This window comes from Homalodisca vitripennis, chromosome 2 (genome assembly GCF_021130785.1).
Source record: "Homalodisca vitripennis isolate AUS2020 chromosome 2, UT_GWSS_2.1, whole genome shotgun sequence".
Lineage (NCBI taxonomy): Eukaryota > Metazoa > Arthropoda > Insecta > Hemiptera > Cicadellidae > Homalodisca > Homalodisca vitripennis.
Window position 1 is genome coordinate 63,785,844 of NC_060208.1, and position 12,351 is coordinate 63,798,194.

Genomic DNA, 12,351 nt, shown 5'->3' on the forward strand with positions numbered 1-12,351 from the left:
CAAATATAGGGTTCAGGAGGATTGGGAGAAAGATGAAGGGCAGGTGGGACGAAGATAACTATTCCACGTTACTCAGAGTGGAGGTGGATTGGGGACAAGGGACTGTTATCGCAGGAACGGTAGAAAACAGAAAATGATCATGCTTCATGTGACCTAACAGCCAGTGTGTGCGATACTGACATTTGGACAACCTTAAGTGCTGTAATAAACTTTAGTTCCAGGGTTTAGCTTCAGAACTTTGTTTGGAAAACAACAGATTATAGTTTGAATATCTGTAAATAAGGTTAGTTTAATAACATAGTTGTTGGACCAAAGTAGGTTGAACCGAGACAATTCTTGGAATAATTACTTAAATTACAGCATCTAACTATAGAAAAATCTTCATAAAACTATCAATACAACCCCTCTCCTCCCAAAAGTGCAATTTTTGGATGTTAAAAATTCTTTTTTCAAATTCTTTAGGGCCGAAATATGGGGGTTTTACGTTAAAATAAAGAAGGTAGGTTTCTTGGTTCAGCCGCTATGCATCGCAGATAGGTGGTCTGCTTCACCAGGTATAAGAAATTCTGTTAGAAATATTATTTGAAAATGTAAGCACTAACTATTACAGTCGAGTTTAAATACGAGTAGGGTGGTTCTACAGTCACCATTCTGCAGGGCAGCATCTTATCTGAAATTTTCTCAGTTAAGTTTTCCATAGTTCATGTCCTATATCTGTATCAAGTTGTGTTTGAAGTAATGATGTTCATTAAATAACATAATTTTCTAACAAGATTTTAAAAATTTCATTTGATACTGTTATTCAAACACAAAAACAGCACTTTTATCTTGCCTTAAGTAAAGATTATGTCAGTAACTAGCAATTCTTTGAAGGTTTAGAAGGTTGAAGATGAGTAGTGTTTCCATTTATGTTGTAATACATTGACCTTCAAGCAGAGGGTTGTAATGTGTTTCTTTAGTAGTATTTGGGCGATTCTTATCAGTAGTAGTAGACAAAACTTGGTATAGATTTCTACTATCCTTTCTCTCTTGACTGTACTACTTTCCTTTATTTTCATTATTCAGTTCACTTATTTCCATTTGATTGATGTTAGAATTTTCTTCTTCTGTTGTATTATTTTCCCTATTAGGATATCCGTCTTTATTGTATCAGGTTCTTTGTGCTCTAGATAGTTGATTTAGTGTATTTGACACTTGATTATGGTTTTTAAGCTGGTTGGTATATTTGTTTGTTTGTCATATCGGTTGTAATGTGAAGGAAACAGAATTTTTCCGGACATTTGCCATCGTTCAGTGAAACAAAAAATCAGTAATACTACGTTTCGAGATCTGATCTCTTCTTCAGATTTCAGATCTCGAAACATAGTGTTATTGATTTTTTTGAACGAAGGCAAATTTCCGGAAAAAGTCCTGTTTCCTTCATAATCCTTCCATCATCAAAAATAAACTTCAAGCAGAGGGTTGTAATGTGTTTCTTTAGTAGTATTTGGGCGATTCTTATCAGTAGTAGTAGACAAAACTTGGTATAGATTTCTACTATCCTTTCTCTCTTGACTGTACTACTTTCCTTTCCAATCACATGATGGACCACATCTCTCAAATTGATGTAAGGGGTGTTGAATTCCTTTCAGGTCTTTTATTTTCTGAAAGATAACAGCATATTGAATTGTCGGCTCAAAATGATATATTAGTGTCATTATTGCATATTCATCACTTTCAAATGGATAACAATATTTGTAAACTCTGTATTTGTTGTTAAAATAGGCTGTTCTTGATGTTTCTTGGATGTCACAAACACCAGTATCAAATAACATCCTCTGACCAAAACATTGATCCAAACTCAATCACAAATTCATTTCAACTAATGAAACAATTTCTTGTCATCAAGAACCAATAAGAGCTTTCTATTTAAGCTGTCTTCTGTTACTGATGTAACAGAGTTCCACTGCACGTGATCTTCATAGTTAAATCCTCTGGTATTGATAAAATCTTAAAGTTCTAACAAGAAATCAAGTGGATAATATTGTGATCCATCAAAGTAGAATTTGTCTACATCATTTAGAGGTAGCATAATAATTCTATATTGGTTTTTATGCCAGCTCAATTTTGAAAAATCTGAACTTTTACATATGATTCAGGAATTTGGTATTAGTTGTTTTCAGTTACAAGTAAAAAGCATTGCTGTAATGCACCAAAACTAGGGTTGTCAGTATGGTGTTTCTTGAACCACACATCAGTAGGGACTTGAATAGTTTAAATAAAAAGAAGGTTTGATGTTTTCATTAGGCTTGGTGTAAGTTGTTGACATGGTAGAGATTGAATTTCTTACCTGTTTTACAGTTTTAGGGCTTGACTCATCAAATTGTTATTGAAATTATTGGAATTTGTTTTATTGATTTACCCTAAGGTTTCGTTTCTGTTAAATTCAGGGGATTATAAGTACAAGTTGGAAAGCAAACTGGTCCAGTAGTCTTTAACTGTAACTCACTATAATGTATTATAGATTGGCACTTACAACCATAATTACTTAATTTGAGACAGTTGCCATCTGAAGAATCTTACAACAAATTTCCACTAATTCCATTTAGAGTGTGTAGTTAAGGTACCTGCATCACTATTTTGAGATACACAATGCCTGGCGATTTTTCTGTAGTTGAAACTTCATCCAACTTTGTTTTAATAAATGTCCTGTCGAAGACTTTTAACTGCATTTGAATGATTTTCAATAGTTTTCCCTTATCAGTAACCCCTAATATTTAACTCTAATATATTTTATGAGAAAGATCTAAATATTCTATCTCTGACCCTAAATTTTCTATTTTTGAATCAATTTAACTGTGAAAATCAATTGTTATATCATGTAATTTTTATCAGTGGTGGTTGTGTAGATCACATTTTAGTTTTGTAACTTGAGATGTTTTTAAATTTAATTCCTAAATTAATAGTAGGTTTAACATTTTTGATCAAACAAATGGGGAGTGTTGTAACCTATTTTGGATTTAATTAATTGAATTGATTTTAAGTTAGAATTAGCAGGCTTTAATTTTGGTTCTAAATTACAATTACTGTCTACAAAGACAGTTTCATGTACTATTTTAAAGCTGTTCTGTACTGATATAACATTTGTTGCCATTGCCAATGTTAATAATTTTATCATTGATGATAGTTTTTGAAGTTCTTGATTATTGGATTCATTTTTAGTTACTTTGTCACTAAATCAAAATAAACTTGGTCATTTGATATACTTGCGTCATTTATTTCCCCAGTCCCATCAGTTGATGAATATTCTAAAGATTTGTTATAATTCAAAACATTTTTGTTTTGACATGAGTTTTTGTCTTGCAACAAGCCACAATATTTGACCCTGTCTCTTATTATTATCCACCATCACAAGGTAGTGTACTTCTGGATTATAACTCTCATGTCTTGTAGATAAAACACAGATTTGTGATCATGGTCCAAATTATTATTTTCACTCAGAAATCAGAAACTCTTTATTACAATATCTTTGAAAAATTTATAGCGTCAGTTTACAATCATTTCATGTCTGTATGTGATATTTACAATAATGTTTGCACAAAATACATATAGTTGTGTTTATAAAGTTAAAATGCAATATTTCCTTTTTTGAAATCTTCCCAGTGCAGGTATTCTTTCAGTGTTTAGAAGGTCATGAAGCCATTCATTCAACGATTTGTTTAGCTTCTTTCTTGAGAGAATCTTCATTTCTGCCGGTAGTAGTTTGAACAGCTTCTGACCTGCATATGACAGGTTTTTTTGGTGCAGCGTGAGATGGTAGTCTGCAGTATGTCTGGTGCGGTAGTCATGGTAGTTGGCTGCTCGAGGTAAAGTTTTTCCCATCAACATGTAATATAACTTCCTAGATATAGAGGAATATGACGTTTGTAATTCTGAGGTCTGTAAAAAATCCTCTGCAGGTGTCTCTTGGTCCCAGGCAATTTTGGATCCTCATCACTTGTTTCTGAAGACGCAGAATTCTTTGTAGGTTCCCTGGAGATGATCCTCCACAGATAGTTATGCTGTATTGTATGTGTGTTTCAAAGAGAGCAAGTGTGTTGATTTTGTTGTTGCTGATGGCTTTTATTCGTTTTAAAATGTAAAGGTTTATATTCTAAGGACTTTAACATAATATGTCCATGACATTTTCGTCAATAGTCACTCCTAGAAATTTGACCTGTGGTTTCACTTCCAACTTTTGGAAGATTTGGAACTTGATTTCGACTTCTGCCGAATGCTAACTGGTTTGTTTTTGATGTGTTAACCACAAGGTCATTTTTTGGCAGTATTGGTAAGTCATATTCAATTATATTATATATGAGCTTACTACCAGTTGGTCAGCAGAATTCCTTGAAGACAGGAAGGTGGTGTCATCTGCATACATAAGCGTACAGGTATGACAGAGTCCATTCAGGTATTGCAGCATGTCATTTGTGATTAAAATAAATAAATATCACAGGGCCAAGGTACAGCTCTGGTTATACTAAGTGGCTTGGATCTTATAGTACGAGTTAGTCCTCTTTCTGTATGTTTGACTTCGATAAATTGGCTGCGTTCTTCAAGGTAGCTCCTAAACCAGTTTAGAGCAGGACCTCTGATACCCAGGTTGTCAAATTTGTTTAAAATTGAGTTATGGCCAAGTCAATCAAATGTCTCACTAAAATCAAGCATAATACCTGTAACTATAGTTCTCAAGGTTGTCAATTATAAACTCGGCAAATTCAATTATTCCTGTAGTAGTTGATTGTTCTTTTAAGAAACCATGTTGTCTTGTCATCAGTAACTTATGTCGCACACAATAGTCCAACAATCTCTTTAAGTACAACTCATTCAATCACTGGAGAAGGTTGAGATGAGCGAGATTGGTCTGTAGTGACTGGCTTGCTTTAGACTTCCGCTTTTGAACTTGGGATATACTTTGGCAAATTTTAAGGCCATTGGGAATTTTCCTGATCTTAATGATGTATTGATTATAAAAATCAGAGGTAATATAATAGTTTACAGCTTTGTTTTAATAACTTGGATGAGACTCCCTCTACTCCTGATAAGGTTTTGGGCTTAAAGCTCTTGATTATACTTGGAATTTATTTTGTCAGTGTCTGGCAGATATGTGAGGTGGCTTTTCATAGGTTGTACTAGTATGTTCTTGGCTATTTTTATGTGATGTGTGTTGTTGTCAAGTGTCTTATCCGCTGTGACGGTGAAAAAAATGGTTGAAGTGTTCTGCCACTTCCCTTGGGTTACTCATTTCCCTGTTATCCACTTTCAGATTTAGTTGAGTTTTCTGCTGTTTATTGTTTTGTCTTTCAGAATTTATTATCTGTCACACAGCCTTACATTTATTATTAGATTTGTTAATGTAATCTGCTGACGCCTTAGCATTATTAGTCATAGATCATAGTACTTTTGGCTTTGACTGTTTATGCTGTATGATCAGTCCCTGTAAGGTGATGTTTATTCAGACATTTGACATATTCTGCCTTAAGATCAAGTGCTCCCCTTTTGTTTTGACTTTGATTTTGTCCTCACCATGGGGCAAGCAGCATCCATGGCCATTGTCAGTGTTGCTAAGAAGGTATTATATATGCATCATCAGCATTTTGGGATTCATATAAATCATTCCAATCTTCATTTTGAAGTAGTGTCTTCAATTTATTAATGTTTTCTTTCTTGAACTGTTGCTGAGTAGAACTCATAGAGGGGGAATGTCATATATTTTAAACTGTGCTGTGGTCCATTAGGCTTCACTCATGTTCTTGTGTTTGATTTTGGCAATAAATGTTATAACTATGATTAGATATTAATTTAAAGTATGGAACATTAAACAAGAAATATGGAAAAGTAATCTGCATAGAAAAACAGAAGAAATGTACAATAGCAAACTAAGAAACATTAAACAATGTTATTTAGATGATGACAATAAATTATTTTGAAAATGCAGTCTTATATCAATAGTCCCTTTCTATATTTATTACAGTATATCGACAATCACAAAACAGTTTCATGGGATTTCATGCAACTACTTTTCGGGCACCAGAATGATACCTGTATTAAATACAATGTCAGAATATTTATTATTTTACAGTAAAATTAAAAATTAATCCATCAAAGATTCAAATTTACCATTGAACTTTTTAACTCCAATTTATTCACTTACAATATTTAACAAACATAAATAGACAGAACAAAACTTTCTTATTGATGAAACACCAGTTTTAAACAATTTATCTTCGAACTGGTGTCGTTATAAAGGGGCAATCAACATTTTAATCACATGTTTTTACAGTTAATATAGTGCATAAGTCAACCCTACCACCACTATTTATATACCATTTTAAAGAGAAAGAATTGCTGTGCTTTTTATAATGTTGGCTTTTTAGCTTGTTATAGCATTGATATATAGGCTAATATGTTTTGTTTTGGGAATATTTAATGTACAAATTTTATTTGTATTTTTTGTTAATTAAAACAAATTATTGTCATCCCACCAATTTTCAAAAATAATAAAAATCTAGAAGTAGGTTATTAACTTAGGTATTGTTTTGTAGCAAACATAATTTTCTAATTTTAGTCTATTTTGGAATAATACTTGTAAATTTTTGATAAAATCGTATCCACAGTAACAAATTTAGCCTTTGCGTACTATTTGTGGTTTTTACAATATACATAATTTTTCTTGAGGAGAACATGGATACCACTATATATTTTCTTAAACTAGATAAAATGAAGAATAAATTGGCTGTCTCAGATTGTAATATTTATAATATTACATTTTACTAGAGGGAGTCCCACAACTTAAAAAAAAGAGTAATAATTTTTTATTATGGTTTATAAATAATGTTTTTATTTCATAGTTTTCTCCACATTTTCCTGAAAAACATAATGTAGTACACATATAGGTTTATATTAAAAATGTATTTTTTTACAAAATGTTTAAAAGTACGGGTACAAAATACTAAAAGATGGCCTGCTATCTGAGAAAAAATTTACTGCCAGTTCGAGGGTTAAAAATATTAACAACTCTTGATCAATCAGTTGTTATGAATTTAAAATTTCACATGAAACTAATTTCTATATGTACCAGAGTTCTATCTGTGTTGGTTCACGTTCTTCCATAAGATTAAGCTGAGCATTTGTGAAGCCTTTATGTCCACAGGATATCTTGAGAATGAATTGAACTACAAATTTTAAACCTTGATGGACCATACAATAACCAGATTATTCTTCAAAACCATTTATTTCTGTATGTTTAAAGGCCGTAGAATAATCTGGTTATTCTTCAAGCCAGGCTTGTTACATATCAATATTTCACTATGAAATATTGCTCAAAATCCAAATACAGGGTGATTACCGAGAAACGCATGTTTTTCAAATAATGAGTACTCAGGCAATTCAAAGCAAAAAATGTATTTATGAGTGTAAAAACAGTGTACACAATATGCAATTTCAAAATAAAATTACTTACAATTTAGCATTTAAAAATTACATCTTTAAGGTGGGCCGCCTTCTGCTTGGATACAGTGTTGAAGGTGTTCTTTAAAACTTGCTACGGATTTTGCTAACGTATCTCTAGGAATGGCGTTGATTTACTGGCGAATAGCTTCTTTAAGTTCCTCTATTGTTCATGGCTTGATTATGTAAACTCTAGATTTCGAAAATCCCCACAGAAAGAAATCTGGAATTGTAAGACATCATCTGAACGCCAAGTGACATCACCAAAACGTGAGATCACTCTTGTAGGGAATGTTTGCCGAAGGAATTCCATAATGCGAGCCGTATAAAGGAATTCCATAATGCGAGCCGTATAGGCTGTTGCTCCATCTTGTTGGAACCGAACATTACGTATCGCTATATGTTGAGGCGCAGTTCTGGCAAGAGATATTCTTACAACATTACCATGTACCGTTGTGCATTCACTGTCACTGCTCTGCCATCGTTGTCCTCAAAAAATAAGGACCAATGATCCCCTTTTCACTAACCGCACACCACACAGTCACACGTAAGCTATGAAGAGGTCTCTCAGCTTCGTTTTGAGGATTTCTGCACACCAAAATCGTAAATTCTGTTTATTGACTGCTCTATCCAAGTTGAAATGCGCTTCATCACTCATGAGGCTAACTGCTTCGTCATTTTCTTCCAAAATTTTACTCATTGTGTTACAAAAATGTACATGTTGTTTCTTATCTGCTTGACTCAGTTGATGACATAGTGCCAGCTTGAAAGGATGAAATTTAAGATGTGTGACCAAAATATTCCTAACTGTGGATGGGCGAAGTTCGAGAGCAGATGCCCGCTTCCGAATTGAGCGGCTAGGACTCTGTTGCAAGGCGCACTCTTTCAACTGTCTCAGGGGTACTAACTGTCGTTGCCGGTCCAGGAGGTTTCTTCTTAAGTAAAGACCCAGTTGTGCTAACATTATGTATCCAACGCAATATCGTGTTAGATCAGGGATAGCACCATGCCGTGCAATGTTAAAATGTGCACGAAAGTCTCGCTGAGTCTGAGTGACTGATTCAACATTTGCTTAAAACCGTCGCATGACAAACGTACGATACTCAAGGTTCCACATCTCGGCTACAACTGAAACTGCACACTCCCCCCTCCACAGCGCAACAACTTCCGGCCGTCGCCGACCGATATTCCTTGTATACTACGCAAGTTAAAAACATGCGTTTCCCGGTAATCACCCTGTATAATCACACCATTCAAAAGGCAATGAAATGTACTTGCTGTTATCATGTAATAAATAAATCTCTATTAAATTACATTATTTATTTATTTTTACTGTGTTTTAAAACTGAGAGCTGTGCGTTGCTCAGATGTCTGTCATTTTAAAAATTCCATATCCGCTCAGTTAGTCACACAACAAACACCCGAGTAATACCACAGGAAACCTGAAAACACAAACTAAAACTCAGCCATTATCAGTTTTTAGATAGAATAAACCATGTTCGTGTTATGATTTTTTTTAAATTTACCTCCATTTAGAACATCTCTTTTTTTCTCAGGGCCATAGAATTACTGGCAAAATAGTAACAAATTTTCTAATTCTTATTGTATAAAATCAAATGACACATTTGTTGAAAGAGGGAGCCTAATGACTGAATACACTGACCACTGGTCAGATCCTTTGTACTTTTTTCGCTTTGCATTCTCAAACTTCATCATTTTGTAGAGTTTGTGCTGACGTCACCTTGGTTATTGTAACTCAAGGTTTGGTTCACATCGGGTGTGCGCACTACCTGTTGTGTTGTGTACATAATGTTTTTTATTATTTGGGTTATTGACATACCATTTCACTCAAATACTACTGTTTGTCATCATCAATAAATTTGTACTGTATTATTCAATAGCTGTGTAATTCTGTGTTTTAATTTCAAATAGTCTTTTATATATGTAATTTATAAAAAAATGTAAGCCTAATACCAATTTTCACTTTATACAAAAGTATTTATTACAATTTTGCTGCAAAAATTTAGAAACTACGAAAAAATTTTAACAGCTGTAAATCAGCCCTTGAAAAACTGTCTCTCGTTTGATTATAATAATCAATAATTTATATATAGTATATTAATACTTAAATACATTTCTATGTAAAGATATAAATTATGAAATGTTTATTCATTTAGACTAAAGGTACACAACAATTATTTATATTTTTCCTTTACCTTTGAAAATGAAAAAATTAGCAAAATATGTATTGTTGATGTTTTATGGTAATTTAAAAATTCTACCGAATTAAAGTAGGATTTATTTGGTAAAATCAATTTATTTCCTATATATTTATCCGATTGAGTAGATAATAATCTGCTATAGTATATGTATTATTATGAAGGCATAGTTTTATTTAAAAAATGTAAATATAATTGGACAAAGTTTTACTTTTACACTGTTGCTTTTTTTTACTAATTCAACAAACTTTACATTTTTGTGTATCTATATAGTTTAGAAACTTTTATACATTTAAACTTATACGATCAAAAATGTTCTATATTTTTCCTTGAAAGATCCATTTGTATTTCAAATTTGTAGTTATCATATATGTACAATCTAGACATTATACTGGACAAAATGATAGCCTATCTATACTAATAGGTTTAGGCAAATAGTATATATTCTTATAAATAAAATGTAATTGCTAAATGTGTTGCTAAGCACTAACCTCAAAAATGGCTGGACCGATTCAGCTAATTCTTCTTTAAATATATCTGTTATTTTCCGAGGAAGGTTTTGATGAAGAGAAAAATAAGAAAAGTTTCTCGCAATATGTAAGAATTTAAGAAAATAGTTATAATAATATTATTTACAACACATAATCCAAAGTTAAATGACATAAAACAGCTGTTGACGTTTTCAGCTGAAGTTCACGAAAGAGGCAAAAACATTTGTTTGCATTTAAATTCTTGAAAATATTAAATATTTACACAATGCTTGATCAGTAGCAAAGACAAATTTACTATCCAGTTTTTACTTTAGATTTCAACAGTGGCAAATAAACCATCTAATGTATTGAAAATACTGTTTTAAAGCTTTTATAAAACCCAACTTAATGAAAAAAGCTGTGAATATTTACATGTGGGGTAATTAAAACTGGTTGGCTCCCTTGACATTATTTATGGCGGTTTCACTTTAGTTAAAGGAAATTTAAAGGGATGGCACACTCTATCCTTTTACCAGAAGCAGAATGCTAGTGATGTAAGTAGATGCTATTTGACCTAAGTAGTCTTTTTAAGCACATTTTCTTAATTGGGGCAAAAAATCACAATCACTTATAGCACTAGAAACATTGTAGGTCAGAAATAGACGCTTTTTTCTAAATTGGATTCCAAAACCCAAGTATGTGTATAGTTTCTTGGTTGGTACAACATAAACTCAACTGAGGAGCCACTAATAAATTAGACTGGAAATGACTGACTCTTTTTCACCATAGTAACTTGCCAATCTTACATAAGTAAATATATTTTCTTCACTGGGACAAAAAAAGAAACTTTAACTTTAGTACTTAAAATATCTCAGATCAGAGGTAGATTACAAGTACTGGTAGTAGACCTTTTTTGAACCCAAGTAGGTCTTGAAAACCAACATATGTATGTCAATTCTTGGTCAAGTAAATAAATTAGACCGGACATGAATTTAATCAACTAGAACTGACTTGTTTTAACCGCAGTAACATTTCAGTCGTACTATATAAGTTGTTTTTTCATTGGGACAAGAAGGCAAACTCTAACCTTGGCACTTTATGCAGACAGAAGTTGACACTCTTTGACCAAATTAGATTTTGGAGACATATCTAAAATAGAATCAGTCAAAAATTTATTTAAATTTTGAGTCTCTCAACCATGAATACTGGAATAATATGTAATTGATATGTCTACTTCTCTTTGTAACATATCATAGGGCTCTATCATAATATTACATCATAAATGCTTTCACCAGAAAGGGTACACCCTTCGATTTTGAAATCTGCGTTTAAAAGCCGCAGGTAACTGCTGTGTTTTATAAATATAAAAAAAAATAATTGCAAAATGAACCAAAAACAGCAGGCCAAGGAGTGTTTTAACCAAGGCCCATCAAGGGTTAAGTTGTGCATGAAATTATTTCTACATAGACAAGACAAGAGTTCAGTGGTGGCAAATGTCTGGCTATGGGATTAGGCTGAGCGTCAAAAAGCCCATCTTTCTATAAAATATTTTGAAAATAAATTGAGCTAGACTTGAAATTTTGTATAATACTTCAAGAAAGACTATTTCAACACATGGTATGGTGTACTCTTACCTTGTCTTAAAGGGTAGCTGAAATTAAAAATACATTAACATAACCCACTTTTAAAAACGTAGTACAAAAGTAGCTAATTGTCCAAAATAATATGTACACGTACCATAATTTGCTTACATTATATAAAATAACGAACTATTCACTGTTATAATAGGGCCCCAAAAAACAGCCATGTCACTTGTGGCCCACTGTTTTGCACTCATTGTACATTAAAATCATATTTTGCTTAGTAAAAAAAAAAAAAAACTAAAAGCATTTTAGTTTTCAAATGAAATGTATGTAGTTAATAGTTAAATACAATTTAAATATCTATCAGATGTTAATAAATATAAGATATATCGTGTTATGGAATGTGGGAGTAATCTGTTGATTTAATTTACTTATGGATTTGATATATAGCTAAATAAAAAGCTTGAGTAAAGTCGTAAATCTAGGATAAAATGTGCTCTGTCTAGTGAGAACACAAAACTATTTTAAATAGTTTCAACTGAAGATCACAAAAGCAATATCTGTACTGAATGCGTCATCAACCATGATCATGACTGTCTTCTGACACAA

General features: G+C 32.5%; 1 protein-coding gene across 2 annotated transcripts in view; it reads left to right on the forward strand.

The window, feature by feature from the left end:
- Window positions 1–12,351, forward strand: part of LOC124354069 (nuclear protein localization protein 4 homolog) — an 85,746-nt gene that overhangs the window by 45,828 nt on the left and 27,567 nt on the right. The window lies entirely within an intron of this gene.